The following is a 20,256-nucleotide window of genomic DNA, read 5'->3' on the forward strand; positions in this document are numbered from 1 at the left end:
TCTCGTCTAAATTGTTACTCCTCCAAGGCAAACTTACAGAACAGTTGGGCAAGGCCTCCACACACAGCCACTGCAGACAAGCTTAAAATACACTTTAATCCATATAAAGCACCATTTCAGACACTGGCTTTCTCATGAATGATAAAGATGCAACTGACACTCACTGGGGACTAAAATGTCAAGCTGCTGCAGTCCGGCAGGGAACCTGACAGCCATTAAATATGAAGTTCTGTTTCGCTGATTCCATTCCTTTCATTTCCCTGTCTTCCTCAACAACTGATCTGGGCTCCTGAAGCTGACATTTTGGTAGGACCTGAGAAACTCTAACATCTCTATCCCTACCACCAGTCCTTCCACCGAAACGCTCTGGAGAGTGGAGTGGGATGGACCAGAGGAGTCGGAAGAGAGGTGGAGGCTGAATGAGAGCACAGCTCACCTTCGGGTTCCTCTAAATGCCAAGGGTGGGGCGGGGAGACTTTCACTCCCTAGGAAGAAAGGACTGCTTGAAAAACAATCCATGATGGCTTCCAGAGAGCGTGACCCCAAACACCCCTCTACACCCCTGGAATCTTCCATCTACTGGACTGGGAAAGACAGGCACAAGGGTAGGCATGGGACTTATTTTGGATTCAGTTCCCAAGATAGATGGGAGCAGGCAATCTCTAGCACCACATTAGGAAACTCTGAGTTCTGAGCCCAACCAACCACTCTGAACAGTTTCTTTACTTTTGTCTGTTTAACTTTCCCTGGCTCAGAAATAGGACATAAATGAGTTCTTGAGAAATCTTAGAATAGAAAAATAGAGGAAAGAAAGGACCCAAACGGTAGGACACTGGCAAGGGTGTGAATAGGCAGAGGAAAACCAGACCACAAGGCTCTAACTCACAACTCTGCTTTTCCACAGGCACGTGGGTTTTCATGCTTGGGCCTGGAGGTTGGATGGCAAAAGGAGGACAGGTGTGGTGTGTGTGAGGAGTTGGGTTAAGATGGGAGGATCAAAGAGGTCTCTTCCCAAACCCTGAAGTTGTGGCCAGTCACCTTCTCTATATCATAGTTTACAACTCTAACCTGTGAGGTGTGTTTTAATCAGCCTTCCATTAGTATATGAGTGTGTGTGTCTGCCTGTGTTTACATGCCTGCTAAGGGAGGTGTGGGAATATGTCAGTCAATGTAGATGTGCACCAGTTGATGGTGCATGTTTGCACTTGAAAGCCAGAAGGTTTTAGGCAAAATCTAGGGGTGGCACTGTTCCACAATGCTGGTGAGTGTGATTGACAGTTTATAGTCTGTGTGTGAGTGTGCATGAATATCTGTATGCAAGTTAACATGGAAATGTGTGCTGGAACACGATACAAGTGCAGGGAAGTACATGGCTTTGGAGTCAGTCTGACTTAGCCTTACATCCTTGCTCTGTTATTAACCAGATGTGTAACCTTGGACAAGTCACTGATCCTCAATTTCCTCAACTTAAATGAAGATAATAAGTACCTTTCAAGTTTACCAGGAGATCATCTCACACCGGTTAGAATGGCCATCATCAAAAAATCTAGAAACAATAAATGCTGGAAAGGGTATGGAAAAAAGGGAACCCTCTTGCACTGTTGGTGGGAATGTAAACTGATACAGCCACTATGGAAGATGGTATGGAGAGTCCTTAAAAAATCTAGGAATAAAACCACCACCTGACCCAGCAATCCTACTGCTGGGCATATGCCCTGAGAAAACCATAATTCAAAAAGACACATGTACCCCAGTGTTCATCGCAGCACTATTTCAACAGTTAGGACATGGAAGCAACCTAGATGTCCATCGACACATGAATGGATAAAGAATCTGCAGTACATAAATGCAATGGAATATTACTCAGCCATAAAAAGGAACTCATTTGAGTCAGTTCTAATGAGGTGGATGAAACTAAAGCCTATTATAGAGTGAAGTAAGTCAGAAAGAGAAATAACAAGCATCATATATTAACGTATATATCGAATCTAGAAAGATGGTACTGATGAATCGATTTGCAGGGCAGCAGTGGAGACACAGGCATAGAGAACAGACTTGCGGACAGGAGCGGTGGGGGAAAGGAGAGGCTGGGACCAGTGGAGAAGGAGCATGGAAACACACACTACCGAATGTAGAAGAGTCAGTGGGAACCTGTTGTATGATGCAGGGAACTCACATGGGTGCTCTGTGACAACCTGGGGGTGGGGGCATAGGGTGGGAAGTGGGAGAAAAGTTCAGGAGGGAGGGGACCTAAGTATCCTGATGGCTGATTCATGTTGGTGTTGGGTAGAAACCAACACAACATTGTAAAGCAATTATTCCTCAATTAAAAATAAATAAACTTTTAAAAAGATTGTCATGAACACTAGAAATGGTGTATACAAAGCTTTTGGCGCCATAGCCCACACAGAGTAGGATTCAAATTAGGCAGCTAGTATCACGCACTGGGGATGAGCCCCTGGTGGTTACTGAGGCGGTTACCCAGGCAGCGGGTATGTGAGATCTGGGTAAGGATTGTGCACTAAGGTGTGCATACTAGCAAAGCTGTGTCTAGGTGTGTTCGACCAAAGCAATTCCTTCTCCTCCAGCAGGCTCCCTACTCAGACCCGGGAAGGAGGGTGCAGGGGCTGGGCCAAGTTCGCAGACACCGTGGGTTTCTGGGTCCGGGGTCTAAGGCAGTAAGAGATTGAGAGGAGCCGCAGGAAACCAAAGACCTGCAGAAGCTTCCTTTTTTCCCTCCGCCCAGCAACCGTTGCACACCGCCACCCACACCCACTCGTCGCTCCACCCCCACCCTGCGTTGCCTCCGACCAGGGAGAGCAGGGCGGAGAGGAGACCCCACCGGAAAGAGGATTCCTCCCCTCCTTTCCCCACGCCGCCTTAAGACAAACCAGGAAGCCACCGCAGCTTGCAGCGGGGCCACCTTAACAGCGAGGAATGGTCTGGCTCCCCGCCAAGCCCCACCCGGCCCGGCCTCGCTCCGCCCCTTCTCCTCCCGCCCGGGCCGGGCTGGTGAGCCAGAGTCTGGCCCGAGTTGGCTGGAGCTGTTGCCATGACAAGCATTTTCTTAAGAAAGCTCTGCTGTTGAAACCGTCTAAATCCGGGCGTTGAAAGGGGGCGCGAAGTTCCTGGGGAACCGTCCCTCCGAGAAAAGCAAGACCAGGGTCACCCGCCCAGCTCCCCGGCGCCCTTTCCTTCCAGGAACCTGAGAGGTCCTTCCCTTGGGAGGGCCGGTGGAGACCCAGCCCACTCCCTGGTCTCCCCGAGGAAAGCAGAAGAGACCAGCTAGCAACTCCGGCGTGGTTGCCACACTGGGGAGACCGGTGGGTGGACACCCCCCACCCTACCCCTGTCCATGGAAGGCTGGAGGGGGAGTCCCGCCTGCCGAAGCCTGGATCTTTGCTAAGAAAGAGAGGTAGGATTGCAGAGAATGAATTGAATCGTGATTTGCAAACTTAGTTTCTTTCTTTCCTCTCAATGACTTAACTCCTTGAATTTCTTCTCCCTAGCATATTTCTTGCGACTGGGTTTAGGGTGTGTGTATGTGTGTATGTGTGCACAGATTTGTCAAATACTATATTTCCTTCCTAGATTCAGTTCTTAGAAACCATATAATCAAACAAGTGATTTCTCCCTTTTTCCCCCTAGTTGTCATTCTTAGGCTGTGGGGGTAGGGAAGTGGAGGGTCTGTATTTTTCATACCCAAATTGAGCTTTTGGCAAAAGCATTTGTTTTCCCCCATTCGTTCCTGCCCTCCCTGCCCCCTCCTCCCCCTTGGCTTGGGAATGAGACACAGAATGGAAAACTGTTGCAGAAATATTTTCCGTGTCTGTTCCCTTTCTTGAAAGCCCTAAAGAGAGATGGAAAAAAAAAAAATGAGTATGAAATCTTCAACAGGAAGGAGGGGCAGGTCTGGGGGCTGAGAAAGGGCTCACTGGGGGGTGAGTGGCGGTTTGGGCTAGGAGAAGTTGGGGGTGGGGAAGGGGAATGCATACATTTTCTTTGGCTTTGTGGGGAAACCTCAGCAGTTTCTCTCTACCGCTTGCAAAACATCCTCAGACTTTCACGACTATAATTAGTCGTGGAAAAAGCTGGGAGTTCCCTCATACCGTTGTTGTTTGAGTGTATGCAGAGCGTCAAGAACCAACTGTATGAGTGTCTCTGAGGGCACCGCCCCATATATAGCTGTTCCCAAAGGGGAGAAAGGCAAAGGGGTGAAGTTGGAAAGTTTGCAGTTTCACGGGGCTGGCGAGTGTTTGGTGGTTAGGGTGGGCCACAGGCAACATTTAGGAGGGTCCCAGCATCCTGGGCCACTGTGCTGTCTTGATGAAGAGCTAGAAATTCATGCTGGGATTGTCCCTCCTTTTGGTTCACAAACACTCGCTCAAATACTTGGCTCGCCCCTGGGGTGGAGGAGGCAAGCTGGCATCCTCTGCAGGCGAGTCCAGCCTCACATACGCCTCCGTCATCTCTCTGAAAGATCCACCGCGCTCCTGCCGGGTGTGGAGGGTGCGGGAGTGGCTGGCCACATCCTGGGAGAGAGTGGGCACTCTGCTGGCCAGGATCACCGCCCTCCCGGGCATACCTGCCAGACTCACAGTAACTTGAAGTTGGTGCCCGCCAGCCTGGTAGGGGGGGGTCTCAGCTGACGCAGTAGGCCCCGCGGCAGTGGGGGCGCCGAAGGGACGGGAAAACCCCACCGCACCCACCTCGCCTGGGTGGAGTGCCTGGCCGGGAGTGACGGTCTCGTCTCCCTCCCGGAGCCTCCCCCAGAGCTGCCCCTTCTGGTCCTTACCACTTGGAGCCCCCTGCCCCCATCGCCCCCTCAGCTCAAGGCCCTCTTTTACAAGGAAGGAAGGGACGAGACCAAGGTCATCCTAGGCTGGGGCAGGCCCGGAGGAGAGGAGCCTCCGGGGCAGGGAGCCGGGGAGAAAGTGTAGGAGGCGGGCTCCCTCGGCGGCCGGCCCGGCCTGGCGGCCTGCGGAGCGCGCTCTGGGGCGGATGAAGGGTGCTGGGGAGCCGGTCCTGCCCCCGAGGCTGAGGAGTGCAGGTGTGTGGAACCGGGCGCTCGCCCTCGCCCTCTCAGCCAGTTTGGTCGGAAGAGTCTTAAAGGCGAGAAGCTGGAACCTGGAAAGAAGGAAGCAGAAGATTTGGGGGAGAGCAGACAGAGGCCGGGAAGCAACAGGAACCCATTTCCACTCTGGGGTTCTGGATGACGGGGCTGCCTGCACTCCTGCAAGGTCAGACCGCGCCTCTCCCTAGATTCTGCGGGAGGAGCGAGGGGGGCCTTACCCCGTGGGCAGGGGGCCCACGGCAGGACCCCTCCTGGGTTCTGAGGAAAGCCAAGGAGAGGAGCTCATCTCTTGGCCCGGGACCCCCGTCCTCCGCGCCACCATCTTGCAGAAGCACAACCCCGAAATCACCCCCTTCTCCGCGCCGTCTCCCACTCGGGGGGCCCCGTAACCCCCGCGTCCGCGCGGCCGGCCCCCCACGCAGGGCCCTGACCCGGGGTCGACCCCGGCAGGCTCGCGGAGGCGTCTCCCGGACGCGCAGGGCGCGCCCGCCGCTTTGAGCCGCGGGCGGGGGCCGAGGGGCTCCCCGCTCCCCACGCCATCCCCGCGGGCCCGGGGCGGGTCCGCGCTGCGCCCCCTCCGCCGCGGCCACGCCCGGCCGCCGCCCCGCCCCGGGCCTGCGGGGTCGGAGCTCGCCGAGCACCCTGGCCTCCGGGCCGCGCGCGGGTCCCTGCCCCCGGGGGTGCCCGGAGCCCGGTTCCTTCCCCTCCCGGTTACCGACTCCGCGGCCCTGGCTGGTTCAGAACCCAGCAGACCGAGCACAGTTCGCTTCTCCACCCGGGCTTCTCAGCACCGCGGGCGCAGTCAGTGTTTGCCCGCAGGAGAAGGTGGCGTCGGGGGGTCTGGGAACCCGCCTCTCCCGGGCTGACTCCTGGCTTCCCTGCGGTCTCCGGCCTCCCCAGGAACCGGAACGCCCGCTCCCCCGGTGATGGCCGGAGGGGTGCTGAGTCAGGTTTGTCGGGGGTCGATGGCCCTCGGTGTCCAGGAAAGTCAGAACGGGAGGGCCCAGGGGGTCAGAAGGAGCAGGTGCTGCGGGAGGGGGCACCCCGAGCAGGCGGGGGAGCCGTGACTCTGTGCCTCTCTCGCCGCGGCCCCTTAAGAAGAGGGGTCCTGGGCCACTCAACCCAGCCCTGGCCCGCGGCCACCTACCAGCGTTTCAGATATTACAGAGGAAACTGCCTCTTACTCGAGAATAATTCAGCTTCTCTCAGCAACCCCCATGGGCCCTTTTCTCTGTTTTTCTATTCCCCTGGCCTTTGACCCAGAAGGCCTGCTGCTGAGGGCATTCCAGACCCACTAAACCTTGGAGGGAGAAGGTGAGGATATTCCTTCTTGGTCCCAGCACCTTAAGAGTCCTGTCTGGCTTAGGTCAGCCTGGTGTTGGGTTCAGCTTGTTAGAGGAATGCCCCTCCTAGGCCCCACTGCCTTCCCTGGAGGAATTCTCCCCCAGCCTCCGACCTCCTCCACCAACCCCATGGGATAGGGCTCCCTGCTCCTCAGATCCGCACTGACTCCTGTCACCTCAGATGGGTATTTGCTGGGTGGGGGTAAGAAAGAGGGAGGGATGAGCAAGGCAGGGGTCCCAGGGAAGCAGAACCCTTGGGCAGAGTCAACTGGGATGCCCGTCCCTTTCCCGCTCATTTCCCCTGCTTCAGAGCAGGTCAGAGGGGGAAAGCAGGCTGCAGTCCAGAAGGCTGGTGTGGAATGCTTTGTGCTCCACTTCCTCTCCCGGCATCTCGCTGTCTCCTCTTTCCTTTTTCCCTGTATGAGCCATTCTTGTTCCACTGACTTATTTCCTCTGCACGTGGTGAAGCAGAAATGACTGGCACTGCGGCCCCCACCGTAAGCCCGTCCTCAGTGTTCAGCCCACAAAGACGGGGCTGAGGAGGAAAACCAGACGGAACCTACTTAGAACCAGAGCCACCGACTGCTAGCCAGGGGAGGAGCTGGTGCAGGCAATTTGTGCTGGGACAGGGGCGGATCAGACAGGCCAGAGGAGAGAAAAGGGAGGTGAGAACACAGCTAACAGTCCCCGCCCCCCCGCCCTGTTTGGACTCTTCACTCTTAATTCTTCTCTGGCTATAGTCTTCAGCCTCATCATTTCTCTCTGCTCTGGTTTCCCAAGTTAAGTACAAAAATCTTTGGGATAATTCAGGGAGACGAACTGGGATGAAATCAGTGAGACTCCTTTGCTTTGGCCTTCTTGAGTCGGATCACTCAGGGCAGAGGGAGCTTAATTGTTAATTGGTGAGGAGTTAAAGATTCTCAGGTAAGCTCAGGGAAACTCTCAACTTAGAACACTTCATAGCATCCTGCTGTGATCTTCCACCTGCAAAATCAATGTCAGGGGTGCAAACAACTCCTATGGAGAGCAAGTTAGCAGTATCTAAAAAAACAACATATGCATTTACCCCGCAGTCCTGTTTCTAGAAATTTATCCGGAAAATGCACATTCACAAATACAGAAAGACAGGTGCACAAGGTAATTATTTAAGGCATATTTGTAATAAGGAAATCATTGCAACTATCGATGTCTCTTTGTGTGTGCACTCAGTTGTGTGTGATTCTTTGCGACCCCGTGGACTGTAGCCTAGCTTCTCTGGTGTGAGGTTTTCCAGGCAAGAATAGTGGAGTAGGTTGCCATTTCCTACTCCAGGGGATCTTCATGACCCAGGGATCTAAATCATGTCTTCCATGTCTCCTACATTGCAGGTGGATTCTTTACCACTGTGCCAACTAGGAAGTCTGGAAACTATCAATGCCCATCTTTAATAGACACAATGGAGTACTATGCAGCCAAAAAAATGAGTAGGAGCTCTATGAACTGATATGTGATACCTAGGATATGTTGTTAAGTAAAAGCAGCAAGATGCAAAAGAGTGTGTGCATAGTATGCCATCTTTGGGTTGAGGAAGTGGGAGAAATAGGGCTTTTTTTTTTTGCAAACTGATACATACATACACATAGGAAGGATAAACCAGAAATTAATTAATTAAAATGGTTACCTATAGGGGGTAGGTAGAAACAAGTTAGGCTAGAGATTGGCATGAAACTTTACTGATATCTTTTTAGACTGTTTTGAATTTTAAACCAGGTAAATATTTTATGTATTCACAAATTAAATTAGATCAAAAAGAAAGGAAAAAGCAAACTCTAAAGCTGACTGCAACAGAAATAAAGATCCTAACTGAATATCAATTTGATTACAAATAAGAGAGTTAATTCTAGTAGTTTTTTAGTTTAGTGCCCTGACTCTATATCCATGCTGAAATGTATATTCCAAGGATAAAAATAACTGCAAAAAAGATCTCAGAGAACTTTGTGGTATTGGTGTAATAAAATGGAAGCTTTTCTGATTATTATAGGCTAGCTCAAAGAAGTAACTGTGTTGATATTTCTGGTAATCAGAGTTTTACTCTGGAAGAAGAGAGACAAAAATGGGGGAAGGTGAGGCAAAACTCTATGATTTTTTTTTATGTGTCCCCTAGGTCTATCCCCTGGAAGGGTCCAGAAGCAATGCTATGCAGTAGCATTGAATACACCTAGTGCTTGGAGTTTTATTTCTAAGTACCACTTTCCATTAAAAAGAAAGCAGTGCTCCTTGGAGAAATACTGATTCCAAGTGTGAGACTGGGAATGCAATAGAGTGTAAGACACTGAATAAAAGATTCCTTGAGTCCATTCTGAAAGTTAAAATGGAGCAGGGAGGAGTGGGGAGAGGAAACTGTATAGATAAATGCCAGTGAAGTGTGGAAGTGAGGACAGAACGTTAAACTTACCCGTTTGCAGCCCTAAAATCATAGCTGATTTGGGCTAGACTTACTAATGGATGCCAAGACCACTGGGTGAAGGGTTGGTCTTAGTGTATTGCCTCACAGTTACCGCTTAGAAAAGGAAACACCTGTCTTTACAGTGGAGCAAGTCAGCACTGACCACCTTAACCAAATAACCAAACGTCCTCAGTAGCAGAAACACCTGGCATTAATTCCTCCTGATGTTCTTGCTGTAAGAAGTTCAATCATATCACCTATACTCTTGTCAAAATGTGTATCCTGAATCTAATCATGAGGAGATGAAAGACCAATCTAGAATGAGAGCCATTCTTTTTATTCCTTTGCATGCCCATCTAACAAATCTATTCATTCACTTTTTAACTGCTCCTGTGTGATAAAAGTCACACTTCTTGGTGTGCAGTTCTGTGAGTCTGGACAAAAGTGATCATCGTATAATCACCACCACCATGAGATTGTTGTTGTTCAGTTGCTCAATTCTTTGCACCCTCATGAACTACAGCACGCCAGGCTTCCCTGTCCTTCACCATCTCTCAGAGCTTGCTCAAACTCACGTCCACTGAGTCGGTGATGCCATCCAGCTGTCCTCTGTCCTCCCCTTCTCCTTCCTTCAATCTTTCCCAGCATCAGGGTCTATTCTCTTACAAAAGACCCTGATGTGCCATGAGATACTGAACCACAATATTTGCCTTTCCCGAACATCCTACTGAATTGCACAGGATGTGATCTTTTGTGTCTGACTTTCACTAAACATGACACAGTTCAGATCCTCCTGTGTCCTTTTGTGTCTCAAGAGTGTGTATTACAGAGTAGATGTCCATTGTTTCAGCTTGTTTATCTGTTCACTAGTTTAAGAAGATTTTATTTGTTTCCAAGTTTTTGGAGATTGTGAATAAATTCACTATAAATATTGGACTCAGGTTTTTGTGGGGAAATTGTTCACTTCTTCAGAGTTGTAATTTATAAGAAACTGTTAAACTGTTTTCCAAAGTGGCTGTACTATTTTGAACCAACACTGCATGATAATTCCATTTGCTTTGCATCCTTACCAGCACTTAGTATGGTCACCTTTTTAAAGCTAATCTGTCAGTTGTTTAGAGGTACGAAATTAGTTGGTAGTTAGACTGTTATTTGATATCATCAGCCTGAAATGTTGAAAAACCTAGTAAGAAATAACGCAGGCATTTCTGGATGTTAGCAGCCAAAAAAAATCTACTGGGGTAGAATGAGAGTCATTCTCCATGACAACTGAGACTTCAAAAAAGTGAATTATTAAAAAAACATTAAAATTGTGTGTTTGGAGAGAAAGGTAGGGAGGCTGAAACCTCTTTAGATTTAAAGAGATATTTTAGCCAAATGCAATGCATAAACCTTAATTGAATCTTGGGTCAGAAAAAAAAAATTAAAAAGACCATAAAAGACATTCTGGGACAACTGGGAAATTTTTAACATAGATATTAGATGACATGTAATTATTGTTAATCTTTAACAGTGTGCTAATGGCCGTGATAATGATTTTATAAGAGAATATATTTATGCAAAAGTATTCAAGGGCACAGTGTCTGCAAGTGGTTTTCAAATGGTTCAGCCAACAAAAGTGTGTGTGTGTCTATGTGTGTATTTATATACATCAAGAGGGTATACAAGATGCTAACAATTGGTGAATCTAAGTGAAGGGTCTGGAGTTGTTTATTGCACTGTTTTTTCAACATTTCAGATTTGAAATGTTTCCTAACACCAAGGCAGGGGGAGACATAAGCGCCAGGGAGGACCCTCGGGTTCCCAGACCCCTCACTCACCCCTGACTGAACTGACAGGGCGTCTGCTCTGAGCTCCCTCGAGGCACACAGCACCTCTGGGAAGCTTTTGTTTTCCCCTTGCCCTTAGCATCAGGCTCTTCTTTCTGGGTGGGAGCAGCTTGGGCAGCCCGGAGCAGCAGGTGGACGCAGGCGCTTGCCTGCAAGGCCGAGGCTGGCTGGGGAGGCCTGGCGACGGAGGCTTCCAGAGTCACTGCCTGCGCTCTGAGAACGGCCCTCAGTGTAAGAGGAGGGATCCACCAGGGTTCAGAAGTCGCTTCTGCCAACCTTTCACATCCCTTCGGAATTCTACAATGAGGTGCTTCTGAGGGAACCCAGCTGTGCCTGCCCTGAACCTTCGAGTGTGGGCTAAGCAAGGGCGCCTGGACCGTCCCCTGGAGACGGCACAGAGGCTGCACGGCCACTAACCCAAGTGACCGTGATGTCCACATCTGCCTTCAGCCTGGCTCTAACTCGGGAGAGAGCGCGGGTTTCCAGGACTGCCTGCATTCTCCTCTCTCCTCTCTTTTCTCCCTGGGTACCCTGGGGCTGAGTCCTGTGTGCTGACTCAGGGCCCTTCTCCAGGAGGAGAGGACTCGGATCCTTCGGTCAGTTCCCCTTTGTCTTGCTTGAGGAGCCTGAAAGAGCAGCAGCCAGGAAGTTGGAAGGGGGCAGACAGGGCCGGGTTTGTTCTGTGTGTTGCCAGACCTGCCAGAACTCAGGACTGGGAGTCAGAAAACTGGTGATCTGGGCTTATGACTACCGAGTGACCTTGACTGAGGCAGGTGACGTCTCTGGACCTTAACCGCTCCCACTATAAAAGGAAACCAAGCTTGGACAAACAGGCATTTCTGATTCAAGGCTCCTTTTCTACCAAGAGGCAAAACTCAACACCGGAACTAAGCTCTTTTATCATAGAGTCTAGCACAATGTAACATCCTATGGCTAAGTTCCATCCTTCATCCCAGGATGACCAGTTGTAAGGAGACCTAAAAGCATCTGCCCTGTGGATAGTCACAGCCTCCAAGTTTGGGAGTGGAACAAAGTTCTTAGATTCCCCATCCCCACTGGTCTGAAAGTTAATGGAGCACATACTCAGTGCCTCCAAGGCCACGGTTCTGTTATGTCCTAAACCAGAAATTAAGAAAGATTGGCTGGAGATACAGAAATCCAAAACTTCAAGGAGTTTACTTATTTCCTAAGAAACATGATTCCTCCAGAAAGTTATTAGATCGAACCATATGAAATTGCCAGTTTGCAGCCTCTTTTGACCTATAAAGGCAACTTAAAATGATTCAAATTAACATTAATATTACTAAACACTGGAAGTCAGGAACTACAGTCAGTGCAGTGGAATGGAGAGATGAGATTTCCATCTGAACAATGAATTGGGTTCAGAGAAATTTGGGTAGAGTCACCAGCTGCTAGGCTGGTTTGTCCTCTCTCTCAATCCAGGCTTTTAGCCCTGGAGGTAGACACATTAGCCAGGTCCTTGTCCAGACTCTAGTTGAGATTTCAGCATGAGTTTTTCTGGTAACTGGCCAGGGCAGCTGCCCGTGGGTAGAGGAGAGTGCTGTCCATCTGTAGTTCACTATTCCTGTGCCCTGCCTCGTGTGTTCAGAGCTGAGAATGGAGGGAACTGAGAAAGGAAGAAATAGGAAATAGCAATCTAATTCCCCCCATCCAGTGGCAGACCGCAGCAGGACACACAGCTGAAGCCTCATCTGGCGCAGGGATGCTGAGCGCTGAAGGGAGATTAGTGAGAATGTGGAGGCCAGAGTTTGACAGGTCTCACCTCATCCTTAGAGGAGGTAATTGCCAAACAGGATTGGGATGAGGAGAGATAATAGCTTTGATGGAGGAGAGGATGGGGAGGATGGGTGGATCGGGAGGAAGGGCTGTCTGCATCTGGCCGAGGACTCTCAGCGTCCTGGAGAGTCAGGCGCTCTGGCAGGTGAGGGAGGCTGTCTGCTTCCTCCTGTTGGAATGCCTCCAGTCCTTTGTTTGAGCCAGCGCCCAGGTCTCAAGGAGGAGGCATCCGGCCTCAGCAGCAGCCTGCTGCCTGCTTCTCTCCTGGTACTCGTGGACCTTTGGGAGGAGTTTTTGATGGTCCCTCCCCGCTGTCTATACTACAGCCTTCTTTGTGGGAAGCACTTGTAGGACATCTGTTGGAATGCTTGATGGGCACAGCTGGCATCCAGACTTCCAGGGGTTTTCTGACCTTGGTCCAGGGGAGGTTGGTCACCAGGCTTTGGGCTGGGGAGGTTTTATTTTATTGAGCCAAAGCATTTGAGATGGATTGAACTGGAGAAATGGTTCCATTTCCCTTTATCCCAAGTGAGAAAACTGAAACCTAGAGACTTGTCCAAGAACACCAGACTAGTTGGAGGCCAAGCCCAGTTCTCCCCACTCCACGCCTGTGACTGGGCCCCTGAGCCCCTCCTCGCGTTTCTGCGTGAGCCAGATGGATGTCAAATCATCTTGGTACCCACTTTCTTTACCCATGTAATTGGGACGATTATTCTAGCCCCTCTTGGGATGATGTGTGGCATGATGAGATCATGTGCTAGAAGCTTTTTCAAAGAAAGATGCCAGAAACCATAAAGTTGCTGTGCCATGATTGTTATTGTTGCTACTGTTATTAGCAATTAAGGTCATCAGGACTAGAGAAAATGCAAAGGAGAAGCGCTTTGGCACCACCCTAATCACTGTGGCTTCTCATGGGCCTGGCCTTTTCTCTTGGTCCTTTCCACATCCCTTCTCAGGCACCTGGGCCTTGAGCTGGGAAAGGCAGAGTAATGTAGAGGAGAAGCAGAGGTCCTGGAAAAGGGCGAGCAGAGCCCCTCTCCTGCCTGGGTATCCCCAGCTCTCCCCTTTTTTTCAGAATGTGGCCTCTTGGAGGGAGTGTGGAGGGAAAACACTTGACCTTCACTTCTTCCTTGGCAGCTAACTAACCTGGGTTGGCTGGGACCTCTGATTTACGGGCTAAGAATCAGCAGAGTTGAGCCACTGTAATAGGACAGAACAGACTGATTTTATTGCTAGAGCCAATGTATCATTCATTTGCTTGTTCATTTATTCATTTGTTCATTCAGCAAACAAAATGAGCACAAACTGTGTGTCAGGCGCAGTGTTAGAATTTGGGAAGAAGGGTGTCCAGAATGCAGGAAAGGACTAAGAATCACCTACTTTCAGCTCAAGGACAAGTGTCCTGAGCCTGGGCACCCACAGCAAGCCCTGATCGTGGCAGTATTCCCCAGAACTTGCATTTGTGTCCTTGAAAGATACCTTTAACCCCTGAGCTCAGGAAGATCAGGCTTGGATTCCATGATGGATTGAGCTGGGTGGGGCACCCCGTGTCACCAATAAGACTGGCCTGATGATGAAGGACCTTGAACATGGAGTAGCTCCTCTCGGCCCTCCTGCCTGGCATCTGGTCCCATCACCTTATGGGAAATAGATGGGGAGACAGTGGAAACAGTGTCAGACTTTATTTTTTTGGGCTCCAAAATCACTGCAGATGGTGACTGCAGCCATGAAATTAAAAGATGCTTACTCCTTGGAAGGAAAGTTATGACCAACCTAGATAGCATATTAAAAAGCAGAGACATTACTTTGTCCATCTGGTCAAGGCTATGGTTTTTCCAGTGGTCATGTATGGACGTGAGAGTTGGACTGTGAAGAAAGCTGAGTGCCGAAAAATTGATGCTTTTGAACTGTGGTGTTGGAGAAGACTCTTGAGGGTGCCTTGGACTGTGAGGAGATCCAACCAGTCCATCCTAAAGGAGATCAGTCCTGGGTGTTCATTGGAAGGACTGATGTTGAAGCTGAAACTCCAATACTTTGGCCACCTCATGCGAAGAGTTGACTCATTTGAAAAGTCCCTGATGCTGGGAGGGATTGGGGGCAGGAGGAGAAGGGGACAGAAGATGAGATGGCTGGATGGCATCACTGACTCGATGGTCATGAGTTTGAGCAGACTTTGGGAGTTGGTGATGGACAGGGAAGCCTGGCTGCTGCAATTCATGGGGTCACAAAGAGTCGGACGCGACTGAGCGACTGAACTGAACTGATGATGAAGGACTTGCCCTTGTCCTTTGTCTTCTGGGCCAGGGCCTGGTGCTGGAGCTGGGTGTTTGTTCAGCCTGGTATACCCAGTCCTTGGGCTGGCATCCCAGTGTTGTCTGACTTTGCAATCCCCTGCTTATGTTCTCAGAATCTGATGGGAGATATTCTGTTGCTAGGATGTGCAGAGGGATCTGCATGGAACCTTGGAAAGAAAAAATAAATTTCCAGAGAAGCCCTCCAGTTTCTCCTCCAATCCTTATTTCTCATTTTCAGCCCTTCCACCCTACTTGGCAGTGTGATATTGAAGGATAAGAGAGTGGATTTAGATTCGGTTGATGTATGTTATACACATCTTTATTGAACCTCAGCTTTCCCGTCTTTAAAGTGTGCATAAGATCATCTTTCCTTATCTTCCCTGTAAAGTGTAGTGATGGACAGATGAGACGTGGTGGATGACAGCATTGGGTAAACACCAGAGCACTGGATGTGCATAGGCGTATTACTTCAGTGCCCCCTCTGCATTTTCCGTTCACATTTCAGCCCTCTCTGCTGCCCAGTCCTCTGATCCTGCCTGCCAGTGTGTCCTTCTCTGATCTCTCACGTCCACTCCAGATTCTGCTCCTACTGTGTCCTCTCTCCTTGCCTAGATCAAGATCTAAAACAACACTTGTTGCATCTTAAATGATAACAACAGTAAAAAGTAATAGTCTATTATGTGCTCGGTATTAAATTTGGATTATCTCATTTAATATTCTTAGTTGACAATGAAGTCAGTACTAGTATTATCTTCATTTTACAGATTAGTAAAGATGTTCATAAAACACAGGCTGAGGTCCAGCCCTAGTTTAGCCTGTTTCTGAATTTCCTCTTTCCACTGCTGAATGACTGACTGGCTGACAAGAACAGGGAGAGATTTGACAGCATTTATTCAATGTCGACTAAATACGCTGCTTTCAAATTATGTCACAACAACCACCATCTGAGACAGTTACTGGATTTGTCTTAGAGATCATCTGGTTGCAGAAAAGAAACCAGTCCAAAAAAGCAAAAGGGGGCTCTAGTAGGTTACAGAGAGATATCACAGAATTAGCAGCCAGAGGTGCAGCTTCCGTACGAACAGCATCTTTCCTCTGCTCCCGTCCACATGCACAGCTGTCATTGTGGTTCACCAAGCAGCAGTTTCAGTGTCCAGACTGATGACCTTCCTGCTTAGCTCTGCAAAGTAAATTGACTCAAGTTTCTCAGCCCAAATATCAAGAGATGTTGATTTCCAGATCAGATCTGATGTCCATCCCTGCTAATTATCTGTGATCTGTGTGGCCTGCTTGAGGAGAGTGTGGACTAATCAAATCATGAACACCCAGGCCTGTCCCTCCAACAGTGGCTGTGGGTGGGAGTGAATGTTTCTCGAGGGGAAGTCCTTGACTTTAGACGGATACAAACCCACCATGCTGTTTATCACAGTAGACTGTCCTTATGGATGTCATGGAGGTGACGCCCTGCCACAGCCCCTAAAGAAGAGATGAGTCAGTTGTCCTGGAATCTGCATGTTCAGGTGGGCCCGAAAAGATAAGAATACCATTTTTGAACCCTGCTATATGCCAGGCATTTTGTGTATATTATCTTTCAACCTTACAACATGTCATTGTTTTCATTTTATAAATTAGAAAGTTAATACTCAGCAAGCTAAGTGTCTTGCCCAGAGGCCCTCTGGTTGGTTAGGGCTGGGCCAACGTTTGACCCAGGCCTGTCTGACAGTAAGACCCTTTCTATTAATCAAAACTCACCAAAAAAGACTATTTGATGTTGATTGTGCTATGATGTATGCTCCATGAAGGCAAAGATCTTAGTCTTTTTGTTCACTGATATATCCCACCTAAAACAGTATGTAGTGCATGGTAAATGCTCAATTAAAACATCATCACATGGATTTTGTTTTAGTATCTTCTGTACCCCTGGGCTTCCCATGGTCAGAGGGAAAAGGGTAATATTGTAACCGTTGAGAATGAGCCACTGAAATAACTAGGATAGCCCTCTGGGTGTGCCTCTGATCCCTAACTCAGCTCTCCTTTGACAGGGGACTTTAGGAAGAGTCCCTCAACATAGAGGACTCTAAAGGATGGTATGGCTCTGTCTGCAGCTGTGTCTCCTGTCCTGTAACCTGATCCCAGACACTTCGCCCTGTGAAGAGGGCAGGTGAAAGGAGGTTTCCCTGACACTAGAAAACTCACTTCCTGGAACAGGACATAGAATGCCAGGGAAAATAATGCTAATTTCCATTGGGTTTTCGGCCCCAAGTTTCAGTTTACCAAATCCTGAATTTCTTCCCATGCCTTTCTCTATAGCAGTGCCCTCTGCCCTCAGTCACCCAGACAGTGTTCCCAGTCCCAGGCTTGGGAGAGTCAGATGGAACTGGGTTCAAATCTGCCTTCCCATCCTTATGACCATGGACAAGTTTTTCATGTGACTGGACTCCATTTTCTCTGGAAAAAAAGAATTATCTATTAATAAAGAGTGGTCCATGTCCTAAGGGCCTGGCCCGTAGTAGGTCCTCGTTGAGTTTTGATTTTGCCCCTTCCGTCCCTCCCATTCTCCTCTCCTTCTCCATGGATCCTGGCACAAGCCTGCCCACCTGCTCCCTGCTACCCTTTGGGCTCAGTACCTTTGGGGTCAGAGCCCATTGTCCCCAAGTAACTGAAAGGCCTGGAGGCCCCCGCTTCCTACAGCTCTCCACCACACGGCTTCATGGGCTGACTGGTGACTCCGTTGTTTCCAAATGGCAGCAGTTCCAAAATCACGCTTGACCCTTGTATAGCAAGAGTCCTGGCAAAATGAGGAGTGGCAGGTGGAGAGCTACAGTCCCCTCATTTTGTTTGCTCCTGGCCTGCGTTCCTTCCCCGGGAGGTAGATGATGGAAGAGCCATGCTGGGAAATCTCTTGTAGGAGCCAGAATGGGTGACAGTGCTCTACTTGCTTGTAGCAGCTGCGGCCCGAAGATGCCATCACTATGTGGTCAGGCAGATCACTTGCCAGTTGCCCCTGGAATTGAGCAGGCTGCTTAATAAGCAGGCAGGAGAGTCCCAGTCTGGGATCACCTTTCTCTCCAGCACGCACCCACACAGAGACTTTAGCTGTTGTGAAGTGCCAGCCTGGCCAAGGTAAGGCATGAACCAGAGTTTGCCCTCCTGAACTGGAAGGGGAGTGGCAATGAGAGACTGGGCTCTTGCTTCTGCTTCCTGTGGATTACTTAAGTGCTCCAGGCGCTCTTGGAGTGGAGGAGATAGATTCTCCAGCCCGCTTAGTCTCCCGGGGATGGCATCCTGTGAAGGGAGATGCTTTCAGAAGAAGCAAGCATGTAAGTCGTAACCAAGTTCACGTGAGCAGGCCTATGGCAGCGTGGCTGCTGGGACGGGTCAACTTGTCAGTTCTGGCTACAGCATCCACTTAGCCCACACGCAGCCTGTGAGCTAGGACTGGTGCCCTACCTCTGTTTAGCCAGTGGGCTTCCCGGGTAGCTCAGCTGGTAAAGAATCAGCCTGCAATGCAGGAGAGCTTGGTTCAATTTCTGGGTCAGGACGTTCCCCTGGAGAAGGGATAGGCTACCCACTCCAGTATTCTTGGACTTCCCAGCTGGCTCAGATAGCAAAGAATCCACCTGCAATGCAGGAGACCTGGGTTCGATCCCTGGTTTGGGAAGATCCCCTGGAGGAGGGCATGGCAACCCACTCCAGTATTCTTGCCTGGAGAATCCCCATGGACAGAGTAGCCTGGCGGGCTACAGTCCATGGGGTGGCAGAGAGTCGGACACGACTGAGCAACTAAGCAGTGCACAGTAAAGTCCTTGGTTCTTTGCTGGATGAAATGAGTCTTTACTGGATGAAAAGAACCTTGGTTCTTTACTGGATGATCATCAGTAAACGTTGGATGGATGAATAACTGAATAAACCAATAGAAATTTTTCTTTAGAGTCAAGATCACAGCAGAGTTTACCTTTTTTCTTCCCAGGGTCATCATCCCTGTTCAGCATTTCATCATGTCATGCTGAATAATTGCAAAGGACTCCTAATGATGGACAGGGTGGTCTAGAAGGACAAATTACAGATTAGAAGTCGGGAGACCTGGGATTTCAACTATTTAAGTTGCTCTATCACTTTAAGGATAAATCTGGGCTTCCATTTGTTCATGTGTAAAATAAATAGTTTGGCCTAAACATACTTTGAGGAGACTTTAACTCCCAATTCTCTGCCTCCTCCTGCCCAAACAACCCTGAAGATTAATTATAGTTGGTTACCAAATTTTAAAAATAAGATTCACCATAGAAATCCAAATTTCTTGCTTCTCAAAAAGTGGAAGCTCTCACAAAAGTTCCACCTTTTTTCCATGGCAACAGTTAGCAGGAGCTAAGTAACCGCTGCCCTGTTCAGACAGCGTCTGCGTTCGTTTGCCACAGACGCCTCCTCTCCCTGCTGCCTAATGCTCAGGCTGCTTCACTCGTTTTTGTGGCTGCCTGGTCCATGCAGGCATGTTAATTTGCAGACCTCCAATGGGGAAAACAAAACCTTGAAGGGTGGAGAGAGAGGCACCTAGGATGGGGTGTTAGCTCAGCTGGCTTAGGTGCAGAGATGAGGAGATCTTCCTGGGAGGCAGCGACAGGGATGCAAATGGAAACAGTGACCAGTGCCCCAGGAGACTGCTTAGGGACTTGGCCTCCAAGAATTGTTAAGTTCGTGCCTGAGGAAGCATCCTCCTCTTCACCAGCTTCCTTTTCCTTGGACGCCTGCTGGGAGTTTGGAAGGCTCCCTAGGGCCGCCTCGGTATAACTGTATCTGCCACTACATGGTAGGGAGCTCAGGGCTCCATCTAAGAACCTTGCAAGGCTGGTAATTCCCTTTGCACTTCTGTTGTCCAGCCTCTATTGGTATTTTGGTCACAAAACAGTTCACACTGTTGGAATAAATACAACATGAGGCAACCCAGGATCACAGCCATATTCCTGTCGGTGAAGTGCCTGTTCTCCTGTTAACTTACTTGGCTTATCTCATGCACCTGTTGCTGTGAACAGCAGTACTTTGGAGCTCCCCAGGGCTGGCTGATCCCAGAGTCCTTTGTCTAACTGGGAACTAACTTCTGCCCCAGTGTAAGTCAGGGCTGTTTCCTACTCAGCTCCTTAATCATCCTGTCTGAGCCCTAGGCAACTCTGCTTCTCTGTTACCCTAAGCAGGCAGAATCTTCTTTGCATACCCATTCACAGAATCTGTTTTTCCTACTTTCTGGTTTACATGCTTGTTTTAATTATCATTATTTTTTACTTTTATTTGCATTTATCTTTGTGGCATTTATTCCCAGGCCATAAGTTTTTGTTTCTTCAGTTTCTTCTGGGGTATCTTTTTCTTCTGTGCAACCTCCTCCTCTGGTTTAGGAACAATCTGTTCTTTTTCAGTAAGGGTCATCTCAGTGTGGCAGGGGGAGCTCATGTAGGGGTTGATCCAACCATGAGCTCTGTAAGTCCTGTGTAGCATCCTGGGGGCT

The 20,256-nt window shown here is 49.3% G+C and overlaps 1 protein-coding gene across 5 annotated transcripts in view; it reads left to right on the forward strand.

Moving 5' to 3' along the window:
* The first annotated feature begins 3,012 nt into the window (after positions 1-3,012).
* The window catches only part of ATP2B4 (ATPase plasma membrane Ca2+ transporting 4), a 104,651-nt gene continuing 87,407 nt past the window's right edge, over positions 3,013-20,256 (forward strand). For 3 of the 5 annotated variants that reach the window (XM_065938193.1, XM_065938189.1, XM_065938192.1), the window contains exon 1: positions 3,013-3,415. The gene's annotated coding sequence lies outside the window, so the exon portion shown is untranslated. Of the gene's footprint in view, positions 3,416-5,697; positions 6,025-20,256 lie in introns of those variants that run through there. The other 2 variants (XM_065938191.1, XM_065938190.1) reach the window with 2 other exon arrangements.

This window comes from Muntiacus reevesi, chromosome 5, assembly GCF_963930625.1.
Source record: "Muntiacus reevesi chromosome 5, mMunRee1.1, whole genome shotgun sequence".
Classification (NCBI taxonomy): domain Eukaryota; kingdom Metazoa; phylum Chordata; class Mammalia; order Artiodactyla; family Cervidae; genus Muntiacus; species Muntiacus reevesi.